The sequence below is a fragment of the Ahaetulla prasina genome, chromosome 2 (assembly GCF_028640845.1).
Source record: "Ahaetulla prasina isolate Xishuangbanna chromosome 2, ASM2864084v1, whole genome shotgun sequence".
Taxonomy (NCBI): Eukaryota; Metazoa; Chordata; class Lepidosauria; order Squamata; family Colubridae; genus Ahaetulla; species Ahaetulla prasina.
In genome coordinates, this window is record NC_080540.1 from 59,844,966 (window position 1) to 59,864,978 (window position 20,013).

General features: G+C 38.1%; 1 protein-coding gene and 1 long non-coding RNA gene across 3 annotated transcripts in view; one reads left to right on the top strand and one right to left on the bottom strand.

Moving 5' to 3' along the window:
- CHCHD6 (coiled-coil-helix-coiled-coil-helix domain containing 6) overlaps positions 1-20,013 on the bottom strand; it is a 297,977-nt gene that overhangs the window by 252,858 nt on the left and 25,106 nt on the right. The gene's annotated exons all lie outside the window — the stretch shown is intronic.
- Positions 5,528-20,013, top strand: part of LOC131191581 (uncharacterized) — a 29,425-nt gene continuing 14,939 nt past the window's right edge. Inside the window, exon 1 of the long non-coding RNA XR_009153534.1 lies at positions 5,528-5,621. This is a non-coding gene — a long non-coding RNA (uncharacterized LOC131191581). The remainder of the gene's footprint in view (positions 5,622-20,013) is intronic.

The window sequence follows — 20,013 nt, forward strand, 5'->3', positions numbered from 1 at the left end:
TGCCAGCTTGGTGTCATCTGCAAATTTGATGAGTTTCCCATCTATCCCCTCGTCCAAGTCATTGATGAAGATGTTGAAGAGTACAGGGCCTAAAACAGAGCCTTGGGGTACTCCACTGCATACTTCCCTCCATGTGGATGTAGTTCCATTGAGGACTACACGTTGAGTGCAGTTGGTCAGCCAGTTACGAATCCATCTGGTGGTGGTACTGTCTAACCCACATTTTTCTACTTTATCTAGTAGTAGGTTATGGTCTACTTTATCAAATGCTTTACTGAAGTCCAAGTAAATTATATCGACAGCATTCCTCTGGTCTACTAATTTTGTCATTTTGTCAAAGAATGCAATAAGATTAGTCTGGCATGATCTGTTTTTGACAAACCCATGTTGGCTTTTGGTTATTACTTTGTTTGCTTCTAGGTGTTCGGTGATTCGTTGCTTGATTATCTTTTCCAGAATCTTCCCCGGTATTGAGGTCAGGATGATAGGTCTGTAGTTTTCTGGATCTGTTTTTTTTCCTTTTTTAAAGATGGGAACTACATCAGCTCTTTTCCAGTCCTCTTTTCCAGTCCTCTCCAATCTTCATTTTGCTAAAATGAAGCTGTATTTTACTTGTATTTGTCATATTGGTAAGAGCAAAAACACACAGTAATTAGTAAGGCATGGATTGTTCAAACATGACTTTTTAAATAAATGAAGTTGGAACAAAGTACTAAGCTATCAACCTATCAAAAACAGCACTACAAAAAACAGATTAGGAACACAAGTTAAAATAGGAAAGAAAATGGTAAGTGAGCACCTGTTGATCCTAGACAAGTTCAAATCACCAGGACCAGATAGATTACACCCCAAGGTTCTGAAGGAACTCGCAGATGTGATCTGAGAACCACTGAACTATATCATTCAAAGATCCTGGAGCACCAGGGAGCTGCCAGAGGACTGGAAAAGAGCTGATGTAGTTCCCATCTTCAAAAAAGGAAAAAAAATAGATCCAGGAAACTACAGACCTATCAGCCTGATAGGGAAGATTCTGGAAAAGATAATCAAGCAACGAATCACCGAACACCTAGAAGCAAACAAAGTAATAACTAATAGCCAACATGGGTTTGCAAAAACAGATCATGCCAGACTAATCTTATTGCTGGATCAGAGGAATGCTGTCACTATAATTTACTTGGACTTCAGTAAGGCATTTGACAAAGTAAACCATAACCTACTACTTGAGAAAATAGAAAAATGTGGGTTAGACAGCATCACCACCAGATGGATTTGTAACTGGCTGACCAACAACACTCAACGTGTAATCCTCAATGGAACTGCATCTATATGGAGGGAGATATGCCGTGGGGAATCCCAGGGCTCTGTTTTAGGCAAGTACTCTTCAACATTTTCATCAATGATTTGGACAAGGGGATAGATGGGGAACTCATCAAATTTGCAGATGATACCAAGCTAGCAGGAATAGCCAACACTCCGGAAGATAGGCTTAGGATACAGAAGGGTCTTAACAGACTTGAACTTTGGGCACTATTTAACAAAATGAAATTCAATGGTGAGAAAAGTAAGGTTCTTCATTTAGGCAAGAAAAACAAAATGCACAAGTACAGTGTATGTGGTACCTTGCTCAATAGTGGTGACTGTGAGAGAGATCTTAGAGTTCTAGTGGACAATCACTTAAATATGAGCCAGCAGTGTGCTGGAGCTGCCAAAAAAGCCAACACAGTTCTAGGCTAAATAAACAGAGGGATAGAATCAAGATCATGGGAAGTGTTAGTGCCACTTTATAGTAAAGTAAGGCCACGCTTGGATACTGCATCCAGTTTTGCTCTCCACAATGTAAACAGGATGTTGAGACTCTAGAAAAAATGCAGAGAAGAGCAACAAAGATTATTAGGGGACTCGAGGATGAAACATATAAAGAACGGTTGCTGGAACTGAATATGTCTAGTCTTATGAAAAGAAGGACTAGGGGTGACATGATAACAGTGTTCCAATATCTCAGGGGCTACCACAAAGAAGAGGGAGTCAAGCTATTCTCCAAAGCACCGGAGGGTAGAACAAGAAGCAATGGAGTGGAAACTAATCAAGGAGAAAAGCAACTTAGAACTAAGGAGAAATTTCCTGACAGTTAGAACAATTAATCAGTGGAATAATTTGCCTCCAGAAGCTGTAAATGCTCCAACACTGGAAGTCTTTAAGAATAGATTAGATAACTATTTGTCTGAAGTGGTGTAGGCTTTCCTATCTAAGTAGCGGGTTGAACTAGAAGACCTCCAAGGTCCCTTCCAACTCTGTAATTCTATTCTATTCTAATCTAACCATAATTTTATAAACCTACAATGGATAGATTCATACAATACCCTTGAATCTAAACAAAATAATACATATTGTGGTATAGAACGGTACTGTATCTAACAGAGTCCTTGAAAACATTTTAGTTCCTATCTTCACACATACAGATAGACCTTGACTTAAGGACTATTGTAAGTTGTGACTATCATAAAATAGGTCATCACATGACTGACCTAATTTGACCTTTTTTTTTGTGTGGTGATCATTAAGGAAATCACTATAGTCATTAAGTAATCTGCAATTGTTAAGCAAACACCAGAGTTTTTAAACAAGCCCTCTGTTCACTATGGGGCTTTTTGCCAAAACCCATAAGTAAATGCTAGCTTTTGGCAAAAAATTGTTGTAAATTGCAGAAGGCTGAAATTGGCCACAAACAGGGACCAGTTGCAAAGCACTTGAAATGCAGACCATGGTGACCACAAGGGGGGGGGCACCATCAGAACTTAAAATCTGGGTCATAAGTACTGGGGGGGCGGGCTCCGTTGTAACTTTGGTCACTAAGCAACCAGTTGTAAATTGAGGATTACCTGTGCAGGTTTCCATATGTGTGTTTTCCTCTATATCTGGAATTCGATCAGAAAGCTGAAATTATTTACTACAGTAATTCTGGATCAAGCCATCTATGAATTACCTGAAACAAAGTTTATGGAAGGAAGGGCCCTATATTAGTGGTACAGCATATATCTTGTAAGCAGACAACCCAAGATTCAAGTCACAACACCTTCAGTAAAAGATGTACCAGTCTTTGACTGCAATAAAGGTTTATTTTTCTTCAGTGAAATAATTTCAGATACCATGCTTGGAAAAAAAATTCTTCAAGCAATCTACTATGTTACGTGACTACAACAATAAACTTATTTACTTACTTACAGGCAGTCTACAGGCACTGCCAATGGCAAGATAGATTCCATGTGAACCTTTTTTTGTTCTCCAATCAATAAAGCCTTTCCAGAATTCTTCACAGATGGTCCCCCTTATAACTGCTTTGAAGACTGTCTTGAAATCTCCATTTAGCATTAAAGAACAACCAACTAACCTTGTTCAGGTTCCAAACAAAGGAAATTAACACTATTCACATATCTTTCCCTTGAGGCATTTAATAGATTCCTCATTAACACTAAAAAAAGAAACTGTAATGACAAAGTTATATTATTGCAGCAGGGATATAGCTAATGGTGTTGCTTTAATTGGTGCGCAGAATAACTTCCTCTTTTTGCTGGAATCATTACCACGAAAATTAAGCATTCAACTTCAAATTTTCTGGACTTTGCTTTAAATATGTAAAGCATGACTGCCCACACAAATTACTTACAAATCCCTTTCAAGAAAATAATGGGGCAAGATAACTCAGGTGGTGGCAAGTAGATAGTAAGCTCTGCCCTTTTAGATCATCAGCTCTGCTGGTTGGGTACAAAGTGCCAGTTAACTATGATTTCTTATTAAATATTTGTCTTTTCTTAGGAACCTAACAGTCAAAATGAAGTTATGTATCACTGGGTGTTTTTTTTCTTCTTCTTACAAAGTGCAGGGTTCTTTTTTTTTTTTTCTGGACCAACCAAGTGTTGCAAAAGAAATTGATCAATTGCTTGTCGCCTGAGCTTGAAATCATGGGCTGAGTACGTTTCTGACTCAAAGTCACCCAATCGGCTTTCATGCCTCAGGTAGGATTAGAATTCACAGTCACTTGGTTTCTAGCCTGGTGCCTTAACCACTACTTCCCATGTCATTATAAATCCAATGAAGAATAAGCTTGATTTTGTAGCAGGTCCATCTGTAATAAAGCCTCCCTTAGCAATGATTTAAGTACTGATGACAGGGATGACCTGACATGTATCACCAACACCTGGTTGGGTTCAAAAGCAGGGGGAGGCCTCCTTTCAAAGATATGCCCTGCTGTATTGAGGGTATGACATCAATCGAGATTCCAAGGTAGGGATGGTGGCCATGGTGGCGCAGTGACTAGAATGCACTACTGCAGGCTACTTCCGCTGACTGCTGGCTGACTGCAATTTGGCAGTTCAAATCTCACCAGTTTCAAGGTTGACTCAGCCTTCCATCCTTCCGAGGTCAGTAAAAATTGGGAAACCTTTTGTTGTCTCTCCTGTCATGGTCAGATCACTCCCTGATTTGCATAGGATTCTGCAAAACACTATAGCCACTGAAAAGAGGCTCAACCCATTAGACTGGTCCACTCCTGGTGATCAATGGACCCCAGAGGGAGCTGGGGGGGTTGTTCCTACTGGTCTGTTGGACGGTCCATTTAAAGCTCTGGTTTACAATTTGGAACAAGAAGGTAGCTGAGGCTTTAGATTGAGCCACTGCAACCTCTCCCTTCTTGGGGATCTCAAGGTTTACACAAAAAGTTGAAAGGGATGAAATAAGAGAAGAGACATCTAGAGCAGCGATCCCCAACCTTTCCAACTCTGCAGATTGACAGTGGAAGCAGCAAGCGGAGCGGAAGGGGGATGATTTTGCACAATCGCCCGCCACTTGCAATGGCCCAGTCCCCAATGGGCGAAACCCAGTCATGAACAGGGGGTTGGGGACCCCTGATCTCGAGCATCACTCAAAAGCACTCACCGTGGGACAAACTCAGTCAAGTATGGGTCAGAGATGGGTTTCAGCAGGTTCTGACCAGTTCTGGAGAACCCGTAGCAGAAATTTTGAGCAGTTCAGAGAACTGGTAGTAAAAATTCTTACTGGCCCCGCCCCCATCTCTTCTCTGCCTCCCAAGTCCCAGCTGATCGGGAGGAAATGGGGATTTTGCAGTAACCTTCCCCTGGTTGGGGAGGGAATGGAGATTTTACAGTATCCTTCCCCTGCCACACCCACCAAGCCACATCACACCCACCAAGCCACGCCCACAGTAAAAAAAAATGAAACCCACCACTGGTATGGATTATAGTTGCCATTAATGCCTATCTAATGTGGTAAAGGCAGCAAAGCACCATTACTTTTCTGCTCGGATTGCACCTGCAGATAACTTCCCACTGTGCTGTTTCAGGTGGCATGAGAATCTTGGAGAATCTCTTACAGGGGTGTGTGGAGAAATTTGCTCAACATTTCTCGGAGAAACCTGCTCAGCTTCATTCTCATTTGGAGCCTTGTTGTAGATGTGGAGGAGGTACCTAGGGTGGAGTCTCGCCTGTTATGTAGAAACAGTTTGAACCTGTGGGAACTAGACAGGGTCCTTGGAGCTGTGAGCTCAGCTACTAGCTCTTTAGAACCATGTATCTCCTGACTGCTTAAAGTGGCCTGAGCGATGTCATGTGAGTAGGTTCTGGCAATGATTAATTTTTTGTTGAGTGAGGCAATTGGTCTTTCACCTCTTAAGGAAGCTCTGGTTCACCCCCTCAAGAAGCTATTGCTGGACTCCATTATACTGAACAACTTTTATCTATTATCTACCTTCCCTTTTTGGGGGAAGGTGATTGAGAAGGTGGTTTGCATAATAGCTTCAGAGGACATTGAATGAGCAGTATTATCTGGATTCCTTTCAGTCAAGATTCAAACCTTGTTATGGGATGGAAACAGCATTGGCTGTGCTTCTGGATGAGGGCCTCATGCATACCTTCTTATTCCACGTGGTTTTTGATATCACTGTGGTTTTTGGTACCACTGACCATTGGATCCTCCTGGATCCCTCAGAATAATGTGCAGGATCTCCTATATTTCTTCATTTTCCCCACACACTTAGTCCTTCAGTGTGGCATTTTTTTTGCAAGTCTCGTCACGGAGATATCTAAAATCAGCAATACATTTTGCTTTTTCTGTGGCATGGAGCATACAGTAGGAAAAACTGCCACTGGAGTCAAAGCAATGTCACTCATTTATTACAGTTTAGGAGGGGGCTTAAAACATATCTTTTTACCCATGTCTTTTAGAATTTTAATGGTTTTGTGATGTTTAGGTGTTGAGTTTTAACATTAGTTTTAAAAAGAGCATATGGAAACTGTGACCAAGAAGGCATTTGTTCAATTCTGGTTGATGTGCCTGTTCTGGTCTCATCTAGAATGGAAGAAACTAAAGGTGGTCACTCTTGCCTTTGTCATCTTGTAACAGGTTTTACTGTAATTCATATAAAATGGAGCTGTCCAACAAAATCACCTGGAAATTTCAACTGGTAAAAAAATACAGTAGCTCATATGTTTATGGGGCAGCCCCATTACAACCACATAACGCCTCAGTACAGTATCTGCCAAGATACGTTAATGTTTATAATAGTTTTAGAATTGTAGATATATTGTTTATGCATTTGTGTAAGAGTAAAATAGTCATAGCCACTACAGTGGGCAGCATATAAATGTATGTATGTGTGTATGTGTGTATGTGTGTATGTGTGTATGTATGTATGTATGTATGTATGTATGTATGTATGTATGTATAAATAAATGCATTATTCAAAGATATATATTCTTTGACTTAATTCTAAGTATTTAACAAACATTTCCATCCATTTTTCTTCATAACTCACTCTTCAAAGAGAAACAGTTACAAATATTTTAAAGGTTGCCCTGCCTTATAACTCTTTATATAAAAATTATTCCTATAACTAAGTAAAAATCTGTGTAGCACATATACAAACAAGAAGTTTCTCTGAAACCCATTTCACAATCTAACATTTACTGATTAAAGATACAAAAATAGTCACTACAGATAGAAATATATTCCAAATTATTAGAGACCAACAAAGACGCACTCTGTGATAAACGTTGAGTCGCTGGTGATTTTGTGAAGTGTGTTACAAAAGGTAGAAAGCACTGCAGTTTATATCCTATTCCATTGCTATATTTTTGTTTATATAAGATACACAAATTAATCACCTGCTTTTTTAACATATCGTATTTTTCGGAGTGTAAAACACACTTTTTTCCCTCCTAAAAGAGGGTGGAAATGTTGGTGCGTCTTATACACCAAATACAGCCATTTTTGGCCTCCCGAAACCCCGCCCTGCTCATCCCATTTTTGCAAACAATGGGCCCGTTTTTCATAGAAACAGGGTGTGCAGAGGGTTTGGGAGGCCTGCAGTGTGCTCCTGGGGGTCGGGGGGGGGGGACTTTTTTTTTTTACTTACCTCTTTGAAATCTTGGTGCATCTTATAGTCCGAAAAATACAATATGTATGATTTGAATATTTTACTCCATTTTACTTGTCAAATCATAACTACTTTGATCTTTGAAACATTAATTTGCAGCAGATTCATACTCCCACATTATAACAATCTTTGTTATAAATCATTTTGGTTCCCAACAATCTAACATTATCTCCATGCAAAAGTACATCTACATTCATGATCCAAAAAACCATCCCATCCCAAGCATTCTTTACACATTTATCCACAGATGGAGTTCACAAACACAAATTAAACAAGTTACACAGTTACTTCAAAAAGAAAACACAACTGTATTTTCACATTCCTCCAGTTATGCTATCAACATCTGCAATCTTAGTTTTGACATTCTTATAACATTTATGACTTGCTTTTCAAGTTTTTTCTTTATTGCTTGTTAGCATCTGTTTCATTCATATTGTTACCGAACAAAAATCTAAAATAGTCTTTCTATCATTTCTTCACTTCAGATTCAGCTTTGATTATTATATCAATTTTAATTCCATTCATTCTCCTTGAGGCTCCTTCTTTTAGCCCTCTTCATCCATTTACAAAATGAGAACGCATTTCTCTATTTTAATATTAAATATTCCTTGTTGTCTTTCTTTCTCTACCTTCCTTGTAACAACCTTTGCCTACCTTCTTTGCAGCATTTCTCACTATCTTTTTCTATCTTTTTTCTTTTTCTCAACTTTATTTTTACAGGAATGTTTTAGATGCTTTTTTTTATTCTCATGCACAGCACCTTTCATTTCATTAATCCACCAGGCATTCTTTTTCATACTTCTCATTAGCATAACTCCACACACTTCAATGGCACTCTGCAACTTAATCCTTTCCACATCTTCTTCTCTTACCTCTACTTCCCATTTATTTTGTTGAGAGATTAATCTTTTGTCTAATATTTTTTATACTGGCATTCTATTTCTTTTACTACCTTCCTTTTCATCCATGTCCAGTTTATCCAAAAATCCATTCTTCACTTTAAAAAAATGGTCTGTTCTACATTCAACATTCGTATCCTTCATTTATGCTACCAATCTTTCATTATAAACAATTGAACAATGCTTTTTGAATTGTATTCATTCCTTTGTAATGTCTGTGTATGATTAGACTAATAATGCTTAAATCATATATTTTAAGCAAACAGATTTTTCTAAGCAAATATTCGCCAATTGCCATTTTTATTCACTCTTGAGTCTCAGTGGACCAATTACTTTTTTATATTCTCTCTTCTTCTCACCTATCATTAATTATATCTAGGAAAATTAATTTCATTCATTTAGAATATTGCACAATTTCCCTCAAAACTCATTCCTGATTCTTTCATTATCACCATTAACCGGAGCGTAACATGCAACTGTCATCAACCTATGAATTTCTACTTTCATATATTCCTACCACAATATATTCATATTTTGTAATATTTCATAGCTTCATATATAAAACTGCCATCTTCACTTCTCTGCACATATTTATCAAAACCAGTACATGTCTGGCTACCTTCATTCAAATCTATTATATCCCTTCTCTTTCTTGTAGTTTCATGAAAATGCAATGTATCTATTTTCATTTCGTTCCTTAATTCATTTAGTCTTCAAATATTCTAAATAGCAAACTTTTATATACAGTAGACAGTACTAGATGGGTCCTTATATATTGCCCCCTTTTGGTTAATCAATACATGTTTTGCTCTTATAAAGAAACGATATAGACAAGAAAAGGACTAACAGTAAGATTGGTTCTGGCATATTTTATCCAGCTTGCCACCAGCATCCTGTGTTTATCCAAGCATGTTCATGCTGTGTTATGCAAGTTTGGATCTCTAATCTAGAAACCATCTTGCAAAAATGTTTACTGTTGCCCACATCCTATCAAATAGAAGGTATATACCAGTGGTAGTCAACCTGGTCCCTACCGCCCACTAGTGGGCGTTCCAGCTTTCATGGTGGGCAGTAGGGGTTTTGTCTGATACTGGAGCACTTTTCTTTTTTTTTAATTTAATTGACTTTTTAAAAAAATTTCATAGCATTATGTAAAAACATTTTCATTAGGTTTTCATAAAATTCCCTGTGACAATTTAAATTTCTGAAAATATACTATTTGTATCACCCCTGCATAAGTTTAGTTCACGTTACATAAGTGAAACTAAATGGCACTATAGTGCGACCACAAACAAAAGAGCCTCGTCCCAGAATAGCTCGCGCATCTCCCCCCACACCACCCAGCTGTAACAGACAAACAGAGCTGGTAGCCGGTGCCCCCCCCAACCCTATCCACGATGCGCGAGAGGTATGCACAGACGACGATGCATGGTGCATTACTGTGGAACCGGTGGGCGGTTAGAAAATTTTACTACTAAAAGAGATACAAAAGTGGGCATTAGGTATAAAAAGGTTGACTACCCCTGATATATACAGTATATTGACATATAGACAAAAGATTCAATTCTTTTGTCTATATGTCATTTTCACAGTTTTATTTTTTACTGGTAATTTTTAATCTATATTTTACTGATAATTTTACTCTTTTGCATTGTTTCTATTTTTAACCTTGCTATTTACTTTGAATACTCAACAGAGTAGAAAATCTGGGTATATATTTAATAAATAAAATCCAGAGACTTCAAAGTAATTATAGTCTACAGCAGTGGCAATTAAACTTGTTTGCATGATACAAAGTGAGGAGTAGGAGTTATAAATCTACTTGTATAATAATATACCCCACAATAAAACTATGTGTAAAAACATTTGCTTAAGCAAGCCATATTGATAAAATTGGAATCTATATTCAATAGATTTCTAAAACCATGTAGAATATGTGTCCGAACATTGCTATATGTGAGCCTTATATCACAAAAACCCCTATATATTCCTAATTCACACAGTCAGCATGAAGAAAGATATGCAAAGACCATATACACTTAAGATTGGAGAAATAAATAAAGAAAATAAATAAAGCAATGCATTAGTAATGGAAAGCAGTTGCTCAGTTTCCCAATACGGTGCAGATGTTCTGCATGAACAGCTGCATCAGAATTTAGTTTTCTAGGCTAGTAGCAAACTAAACCAGACAGTGCTGGCTTAACAGCAAGTAGCCAAGGAAGTAAATTCTAATAAATTTTAAATGGTGCACACAAAGTTGCCATTTTTTTTTTATTCTGAATCCTCTTTGGGATCGGACGGAGAATGTTAAGAATGTAGAAGTATGCATATATACTAAACCACTGAACTCAGTCTTATATGTTGAATATAAGATTTGATTATGTATTGCCCATGACTTTCTTTCTGTTCATTATTAGCTTTTTCCAGGAATTCACACAAAGGATTCAGTAATACCTAAATGAATATTTAAACTCCTGGGTATATAAACAAACTTAAATATATGTATGAATTAGTCAGAAAATAATATTTCCAAAACCCCAAATCTACCATTCAAGAGTTAAATCATTTATTTTTCTAATCAAAGCTTCTTCCAAGAAGGTTATGCACACAAAAGACTTCCTAAAGCAACAGCTAGAGAGGCTGCTTGAAATTCCACACATGTGCCTCAGGAACGTATTTCTATTAATGTCCAGTGTGTGTCAGCAGGAAGATAAGGCACCAACAGCATGTCCAAGCAGCCTGGTAGAGAATGGAATGCTGTGTAAAACATTGTCTGATACTACGAATCTCACCAAACAAGGCTGCTTATAATCTCACCCTCCATGTGTACATACGCACACAGATAAACACACACACATACACCTGCTTGCTTGATAACACCACCGTAGGGGGAAGATGGAACCACACAACGAAAGCATCCAACAGTAGGGGGCAATGGCAATTGAGAAGGAGGGGGCAAGAAGCTACAAAAAAAAATTGATCAGTGAATAAGAATAAGTATCTAATGTTAGCTCTGACAGCTGTGCCAGAATGATAAGTCTGTGTTTAACTATGAAAAAGTACAATTTTCTTCCCAAACGAACCTCCTTTAATCCTTGTCTCCCACCCCCACCACAAATTGAAAAGATGCTTCCATTTCACATGTGGTTGACCTCTCCTACTCACAAGCCACAAATTCTTCATATATTTGGTTTGACAGAGGGTAGTTTTTCCCATACTCTGACATGCAGTAATTGCTATAATCTGTTACAGATTTTTTTGCAAGTTACAGACAGAGCTTGCTAGAAGGATTGGGCTTTATTCTTTTCTGAGGAGAGTGAACTTTGTTGTAAATGCAATTAAATTTAAATCCTGAGAAAGAACGAATATCATAAAATAAAGCAGCAAATTGACTTCTACAAAGCACTAGGTGTATGACGCACAAGGCTTCAGAAGAGATCATGATAAGCATGTGCAAAGATATAGCTAGGGAAAAAACCCAAACACTCTTCTTCCTCTTCTCCTTTCTTGAAAATACCAGCCATATTCTCAATATTCTCTTATATACTGTTTTTTTAATACCAAAGAGTTCAGAGGTATACAGAAGAAAAGCAAAAGCAAGTAAGAATTAACAATTTAAAAAGCATTCCAATAGTAAATATTGTTTATTGTTTATTGTTTTTAGATGTAAGCATCTAAGTTTCTGATGGGGGGGGAAATGTGTGTTCATGGACATCAATACAGAGGAGACAAGTTTATCAGGGATTTTACCTGAGGTTAGAAACTGTAGTAGGAAGCATGCTTAGTTAAATTTAATAATCAAAGAATGAAGCATAAACCAAATAAACAATTTGAGAAAACATAAGAAATCGGGCATAAAAAGCTTTGTGAATTTCACATATTAATCAAAACCATAAACCCTAAAGTCAAAACAACACTGAGAACAGCCAAAAGATTAACACTTCATGTAAACCCAATATCCCTCTTGAAATAGTTCGAGAAAAACAGCCTCTTCAGACATCAGATTCAGCTACAGATTTAAATGAGACTTTTCAGAAACACCAAGAATCAGCAAGTAAAGAAAAGAATGGCATTTTAAATATAAACTGATCTGTAAGCACCCCGTTGTGATCAACCCAAACACATTTACTTAAAAAAGTATGCACATAATGTTCACTGGCCAACCTAGTGACTTTCTGTTTATAAGATCTACAGTTTCAAGATCTTCATTTTTTCCACATAAGGAAATGGATAAATAGTGGAAAAAATGTACAATTATTCATGCTACACTTCGTTCGTAGGCAGGCAGGCAGGCAACTTGCCTGAAGCCAGGAGGGATGGGTCATACTTGCCAGCCTTGGGTCTGCTGATATGCACCACTGTTCTTTTTTTGGGGAAAAAATGTCAGATTTATCTCACAAAGAAGCTGGAAGCCACAAGAGTTGTAATACTGAATATATACAGATATGGTGTAGTGGTGAAGGCATCGAACTAGAGATTGGGAGACTGAGTTCTAGTTCCACTTCTGGCACAAAGCCAGCTGTATAACCTTGGGCTAGACCGGGTGTCAGCAACCTGCAGCTCTGGAGCTGCATGCAGCTCTTTCATCCCCCTGCTGTGGCTCCATCAGCTGTACCCATCACTGGCTGCCCCTGCCCCTCATTCTCCCCTTTCAGTCACTCCTCACCTGGCCTGAGAGAGAGAGAGAGAGAGAGAGAGAGAGAGAGAGAGAGAGAGAACACTGGGAGCCACAAAACCTGGGTAGGCATGGCTGGGGGTGTGTCATGTGACTGGGTGGGAGTGAGTAATGTCGAGTTGGCCACAGCCACCCAGGTTTTGTGGTTCCCAGTATTTTCTTTTCTGTGGAAACAGGTCCAAATGGCTTTTTGAGTGTTTAAGGTTACAGACCCCTGGGTTAGATACTTTCTCTCAGAATTAAGAAGTAGGTAATAGCAAACCACTTCTGAAAAACGTTGCCAAGAAAAAAACAGAGAACAAAATAGAGATTTATTCAGGCAGCCTGTGAGAATTGAATATGACTAAATGGAAGTGGGGGGGGGAAATCAAAGTAATAATCATGAGTAGAAGAAAAGAACAAACAATCAGAATTAGATCTGTACCACAGATGAAGGGTTGTTGTTTTTTTCTTTGCTATGGTATCATGAATTCCGCCTTTCATGAAGCTTGCATTAGATCTAGAAGAAAAGCTTCTATTGGTGCCAATGGAAGTTTTGCTCCAAGGTTACAGGGAGCATTGGACAAGAAGCTCAGGAGGATATTAGTCAGATATCTGGCATGAGAGGAAAAAATAGCTACATCTCCACCCATCCATGATACCATTGCCAATCCTTCTGGTTCATTCATAGCTGTTATTTTAAATATTTTAAAAGTTACGTTAAACTTTAATTGTTAAAATAAGTCATATCATATGCATTCAAGCATTTAATGTCACATCTGTTTTGGATCAAAAAAAATCTTGTTTTACATTACTGTGAGAAGCTGCACATAATTATAGTTCTCTATCATGTATCTGTGGAGATTCTCAGTCATCCAGGTCATGGTTGTCCCAATGGTGCTTTTTCAAGAGGTAACTGGGAGTTTTTGGGTTTTCTTTGAAGATATTTCACTTTTCATCTAAGAAGCTTCTTCAGCTTCAGAAGAAGCTTCTTGGATGAGAAGCGAAACATCTTCAAAGAAAACCCAAAAAGTCCAGCTGCCTCTTGAAAAGGCACCTTTGGGACTAACATATTATAGTTCTAATACATAAGGGAGATTCTCCACAGTAGGTCAAATATAGGAATCCTTTGTGTAAATCTGCTTGTGAAAACTCCTTTTGCATAATATGAAATGAGTCGCACACATGCCTGAATAATCCAGTGGAGGACTATGTTGAATTCAGCCTCTGCATTATGCTGTAATTGGGCTGGTTTCTAAATTCTATTTCTAAAAGACGCCTCCAAGCTAATTGCAAACTGTAGACTGCCATCTAATTTTGAATGAACTGTATGCTCATGCACTTGGTTTATCTGATTTGGTCTGGCTCTTCCCTTCAGCACAAATTACACACAACAAAATCATCTTCTATCTCCCTATACCAGTGTTTCTCAATCTTAGCAACACGTCACGACTGGACTACAGGATTCTGGGACTTGAAGTCCACACATCTTAAAGTTGCTAAGGTTGAGAAACATGGCCCTATACAAACCAAAACTGTAAAGAAATACTGTCCAAGATCCTAGCTTAAATGACACTGTTAAGTAAATGAGCTATGTATACAGTTTGCTTACCATAAACTAGATAGTCTGCTAAATCTTTTCTTATTCTTCTTGATCAAAAAGAGAAATGTCATTTTAACTCAGGGTGTTTCTGTTAGTCTCTGCTACTGCAACTGAAAATAAATAGCAGGTCTGAACAAATGCACAATCCAGTAATTCCTTGAAAAACTCTAGGATGTGCATGGATTCTATATATGAAGAACACTGCAGACAATAACATACATACAAAAGGCAGTCCTGAAGCAAAGGCTGGGGAATGGAACAACCACTGATATTTTGTTCTAGCTCTATGATTATTCAAAGGGAAGGAAAGCCCATGGATAACATCCTCCAGCCTAGGCAGCTATAAAAATTGGAATCGCACGAGACCGTCGGCTGCTGAAATCTGCACAAACCCTCCAAATATAAATTAACCTTCAGAGTCAGGAGATAAAAGGAGATGAGAGCAGCAGAACTCCAAAGGCTTTTTTTTCTAAGGCAAAGAAAAAAGACCGTACACATGTCTAACAAATCACACTCTTCTTAGCTGGGAAAATTAAAAGCACAGAGGCACTTGGAGTGGCAGCCTCTTATCCTCAGCCAGATAATGCCTTTCCTTTCCCTCTAGGGAAAAAGGGGGGAAAAATGCTGAGTTTTAATTTTTCAGGTTCATTGTGGCACATTATGACAATGTTTAAATTTAACCCTCATTCTGTTCCACTTACCTGCCCTCACCTACGTTTCTCTACCCCAGCAATTCTTCCTTAAACAATTAACCTTTTTTTTTTCTTTTACAAATATCCAGGGTTGCTCGCTACAATCCTTTGTGGAAATCCTCCAGTCAAAAAAGCTGGCAGAACTATGCTTGCTCTAGAGCAAACTCTGTTTTAATAGATTCCCTTAAACGTTTAAGAAGCTTCATACGAAGAGCACTGAAATGTGTCCAATTCTTTTGGAAAGGAACAACTGCTAGAATAGTTGATTGACACAAAATGAAGGAAATGGCTTCCTCAGAGCTGCCATGCAATTAATCCTACTCCTAGTCCTTCCCCACTCAGCAAAATTAATCTTCTTCCTATTCTGCTATGTGCATACTATGTATTATTCAGTATTAGAGTTAGGCCACTGCCTAGTGGCTTTTGGCAAGGAAGAATGAGTTCTTCACTGCCTAATTGAAATATACTTTTTATCAACTAGAATAGATTTGGTCTTATTACTTGTACTGATGCTAACTACTGTATATTCAGTTTTAATATAGAATTACTTGCCAAGATTCTTTATTGCATTCAAAACCCAATTATTTTCCATGCTCTGCAATTAATACGTATGAACAAACCTAGAATTCTGAACTTATGCTGAGAGTTCATAACCTAGATCTGTATCCAATATACACCTTTCCTTTGTATGGCTTGATTCATAATGATGAAAAGACCAATCCCATTATGTATAAAAGAGTTGAAAGACGTTACCAAAGGATAAATTTGTAGCCTTGATTGTGCATCTGATTTATTTATATAATGTACTGTATTATTACAATATAGCATTAATTGGTGATAATAGTAATAGGACAACCAATAAAAATATTTTATATTTATATTTATGAGGGGGGGAGGGAGAGAGATCTGGAGGTACTGGGTAAAGCAGTCGAATGTATGATGACTAGCACTATATGGATCATATACTACTTTCTCATAAATACATAAAAGTCATTCTTGGGTGTGATTGATTGCTTAAATTAACATCAAAACTTGTTCAAAGTGAGTACAGAGAAAAAAAATAAACATTTACCCGTATCTTTTAGAGCAGTGACCCCCAACCTTTTTGGCACTTTTTCTACAGGCTGGGGGGCAGGGGAGGGAGAGAATGGTTTCGGTTTTGCTCACTCACCTGTCGCTCATCTCCAGCTGGGTAGCGTAACAGCCATGGACTGGTACCAGGCCATGGCCCAAGGGTTGGAAACTCCTGTTTTAGAGTGTCTTCTGAAGAAATTACTGTTAATCAAGTAGCTGCTACTTTGCAAGAAATTGCCCAAAGGAACTTTCTTGATATTAGGCATAACAGAAGGGCAAAATACTGTCGGCCAGCACAGAGTACCTTTAGCCTTTATACAATTACTACCATCAAGGGCATGAATTTATTTTACCTGCTTTCATCCTCAGGTTGTTTAAGACTGATAGCTTCCTTTGGTCCTCCAGCTTGCATTATAAACATTTATCATGAAAAAGCTTACGCACCTGCTTCTCTTTGTCTCTTGTTTATAATGAGAGGGAAAAAGCATCAGAAGTTATTGTACATACTCAATGGCATGTGGATGCTAAATATGCTTTTTTATATAAAGAGGCAAAATTAATGCCATCCATTAATTGTATGCAAAGTACCAACAGTGTGTTGCTAAGCCTATCAACAATGATTTTCTTCATATAGATGGATGAAAATTCTTAACACCAATATTAACATCAATATAGAGGATTATTTATTCAGGGTAAAATGAACAGTTCTTCCCTTAACAAAACAATAGCGCCAGCCAATCAGATAGCATGGAGACATTTAAAAGCAGATAACTAGACAGTATTCAGAGGCTTCCTTGAATGACTCTTTGGGATGCCCATATTGTGCCTTTTTACAGTTTTTGTAAAACTGGTTAGTTCCAAATTGTATCCCAGTTAAAACTTGATCAGTTTAATCAAATTTAGCCTTACTCCAATTATTCTTTCACTCAATTAATATAACATGTAAGGACTGCCTTTAAATAAAATGGCCAATTTTCAGCCATCAAAATTTACAGATATTCTTTCAAATAATTTGCATAATGATCTACTGTTTACAGCCTCAATTTAAAGTACCATTGTTACTTTTAAAAATTCTATAACTGTTCAGGAGTGAGCCAGTTTGGCATAGTAGTTCAGGCGCCAAGCTAGAAATTAGGAGAAGGTGGGTTTTAGTCCCACCTTAGTCACAAATCCAGCTGGGTGACTTTGGACAAGTCATCCTCAGCCCTGGAAAGGAGAAAACGGCAAAGCACTTCTGAGGTGGGAAAAAAAACTTGCCAAGAAAACTGCAAGGACCAGGTAATCACCAGGCGACTACACTGACTCGAAGACATCAAAGCATCGGACGTGGCTAAAGACTGGGTACAACAGCTGAAAAAAATGGAGACAGAAAAAGTAGAGGCAAGAATGGAAATGTGCTTTGAAAGCACACTGAAGGCAGTCTAAAGAAGTAGTAATGGATTTACATTTATATGTCACCCAACTCCAAGCAACTCTGGACAATTTAAAAACTGCAAAGAAACAATACAACAAGAAAATATGGCAAAGATAACAAATCTTGATGGGAACAAAAAGAAAAAGAAGAAAAGGAGCTTCAATTGTTCTCACCAAAGTCCTAGGCAAAAGCCATATATTTATGGCCCCTTTGAAATGCTAGTAGATTAGCACCCTTTCAGATCTCAGGGGGAAACCTCGCTCCAGAGCACAGGCACGGCTACAGAGAAGGTCCATTTCCTGAGTATTGATATTGTTCAATTAAAGAAACCTGAAATGGGACAACTCTACCAATTTGATTGATCAAGCAAATACTATGAGAGACAGGCAGTTCCTCAAGTAATCTTATGCAATATAAGGTTTTATAGGTATCAACCAGCAACTTGATTTACACCTGGAAGCAAACTGGAAAGTAAAGCAGCTCACAAAGCAGAAGTGTTATATGCCGTGGCACTGCATTCTGACCAGTTAAAGCTTCTGGGTGGCCTTCAAAGGAAGCTCCATGTAGAACACATTGCACAGTCAAGCCATGAGGTCCTCAAGGCATGAATGACCATTTGAAGGGTGCCCCGATCTACGAAAGGGCACAACTGGTACATCAGATGAAGCTGTGCAAAGACTATCCTGTCCACAGCTGCAACCCACAATATCAAGCAGAAGCTGTTTGCACCACAAATGGAAATGCCACCACAGCCATGGTCAAAGATAGACTATCCCAAGATCCAGGTGGTCCAAACACCAATAGACACAGGTTCTTGAGATGGTCTTCGCCACCCAAACCAACACAGCCTCCATGCATTGAGACAGAATTAACATTCTGTGCTAGCTGCAGCATGTGGATGGTCTTCAAGGGCAGCCCCTACCTGAAAGTTATTCCGGATGAATGAACATTGATAATCATAGAGCAAAACCAGCTCATTATTCAGAAGGTATGCTCTTACCCATATTAACTTCATTCTTTAAAAGATGAAAAAGTTGTTTGTAAAGGCCATTAATGCCTATATAAATTGAAATATTCCTGGCCTTTTCTGAAAAAGATTTTTTTAATGGTAAGAGGACCCAGATAAGTTTGGCAATGGCATTATCATCCTATAACATTTAAACGAATAAGCCATGACAGTTGCACAATAAACATTGTCTCTGGAAACCAACTGTATATAGCATAATTGACTAGATGCATCCTATCTTTTTCCTTTTTTTAAAATAACTGAATATTATAAATAGTGACAATGTGCTTGCAATTCAAAATTTACATTGTGGCATTTGTATTTATACTGTAAGTACATGGTCCAAGCCATAGGGAGAAATGCAATTGCAAGTAGCAGAGAACATACTTCAACTCATGTTGTTGTTGTTGTTGTTTTAAATAGGAGATACGTGAAACTGACAGGTGGCAGCTGGCCAGCCTTATCTGGGCTTGAAAGCTAAGCAAAATTGGGTCTTATTAGTAGCTGGATGGAAAACCATGAGGGAATCAAAGTATTGTAGGTTAGACATCAGAAAAACATTCCAGAAGAAAGAAATAGCAAACAACTTCCATATTGTTGCCACAATAGGATCATGGAATTAATACCCACCAGGAGGCCATATGCCTGTGAGTCTGTCACAAAGCTGATAAGTAGCAGATGTGAGTAGCCAGCTTAGTTTCCCACAGGAAGATTTTCCTATAGGCATGACAAAGTGTAGGGGGGAGGGCGTGCTGAGTTGTCAAATGAAAGCAGAAACTAAAAATTCCAGAGAGAACTCTGGGAAGAAATGGGTGTAATAACTGATAACCTAAGTAGATCAAAAGAGTATTGATGCATTGTAAAGAGTAGTGTTAGCTGAAGATCCTGGTGGATTAAAAAATTCTGATCCATAGTATCTCAAACCTCCAAAGTCCTCCACAGCAAGTCCTAAGAAGATTGCTGAAAAGAGTTATAGGTTCAAGTATGGTCCAAGAATTTAAAGATGGGACCATTTTTTTAACCAGAAATAACTTCTCAGACACTAAAATTGTAGAAAATAAAAGTTTCCACCAGTCACAGAAAACTGGAAACCAGGACCAGCCTAAGTGGGAAGGAATGCTGCCAATGTCTTCAACCCTTTACTTATCTCTAAGTAGGATAGTTAAAAATAACATGTTCAACAAACATTGTCCCTTGCAAGAACACACAGAGAAAACCTAGGCC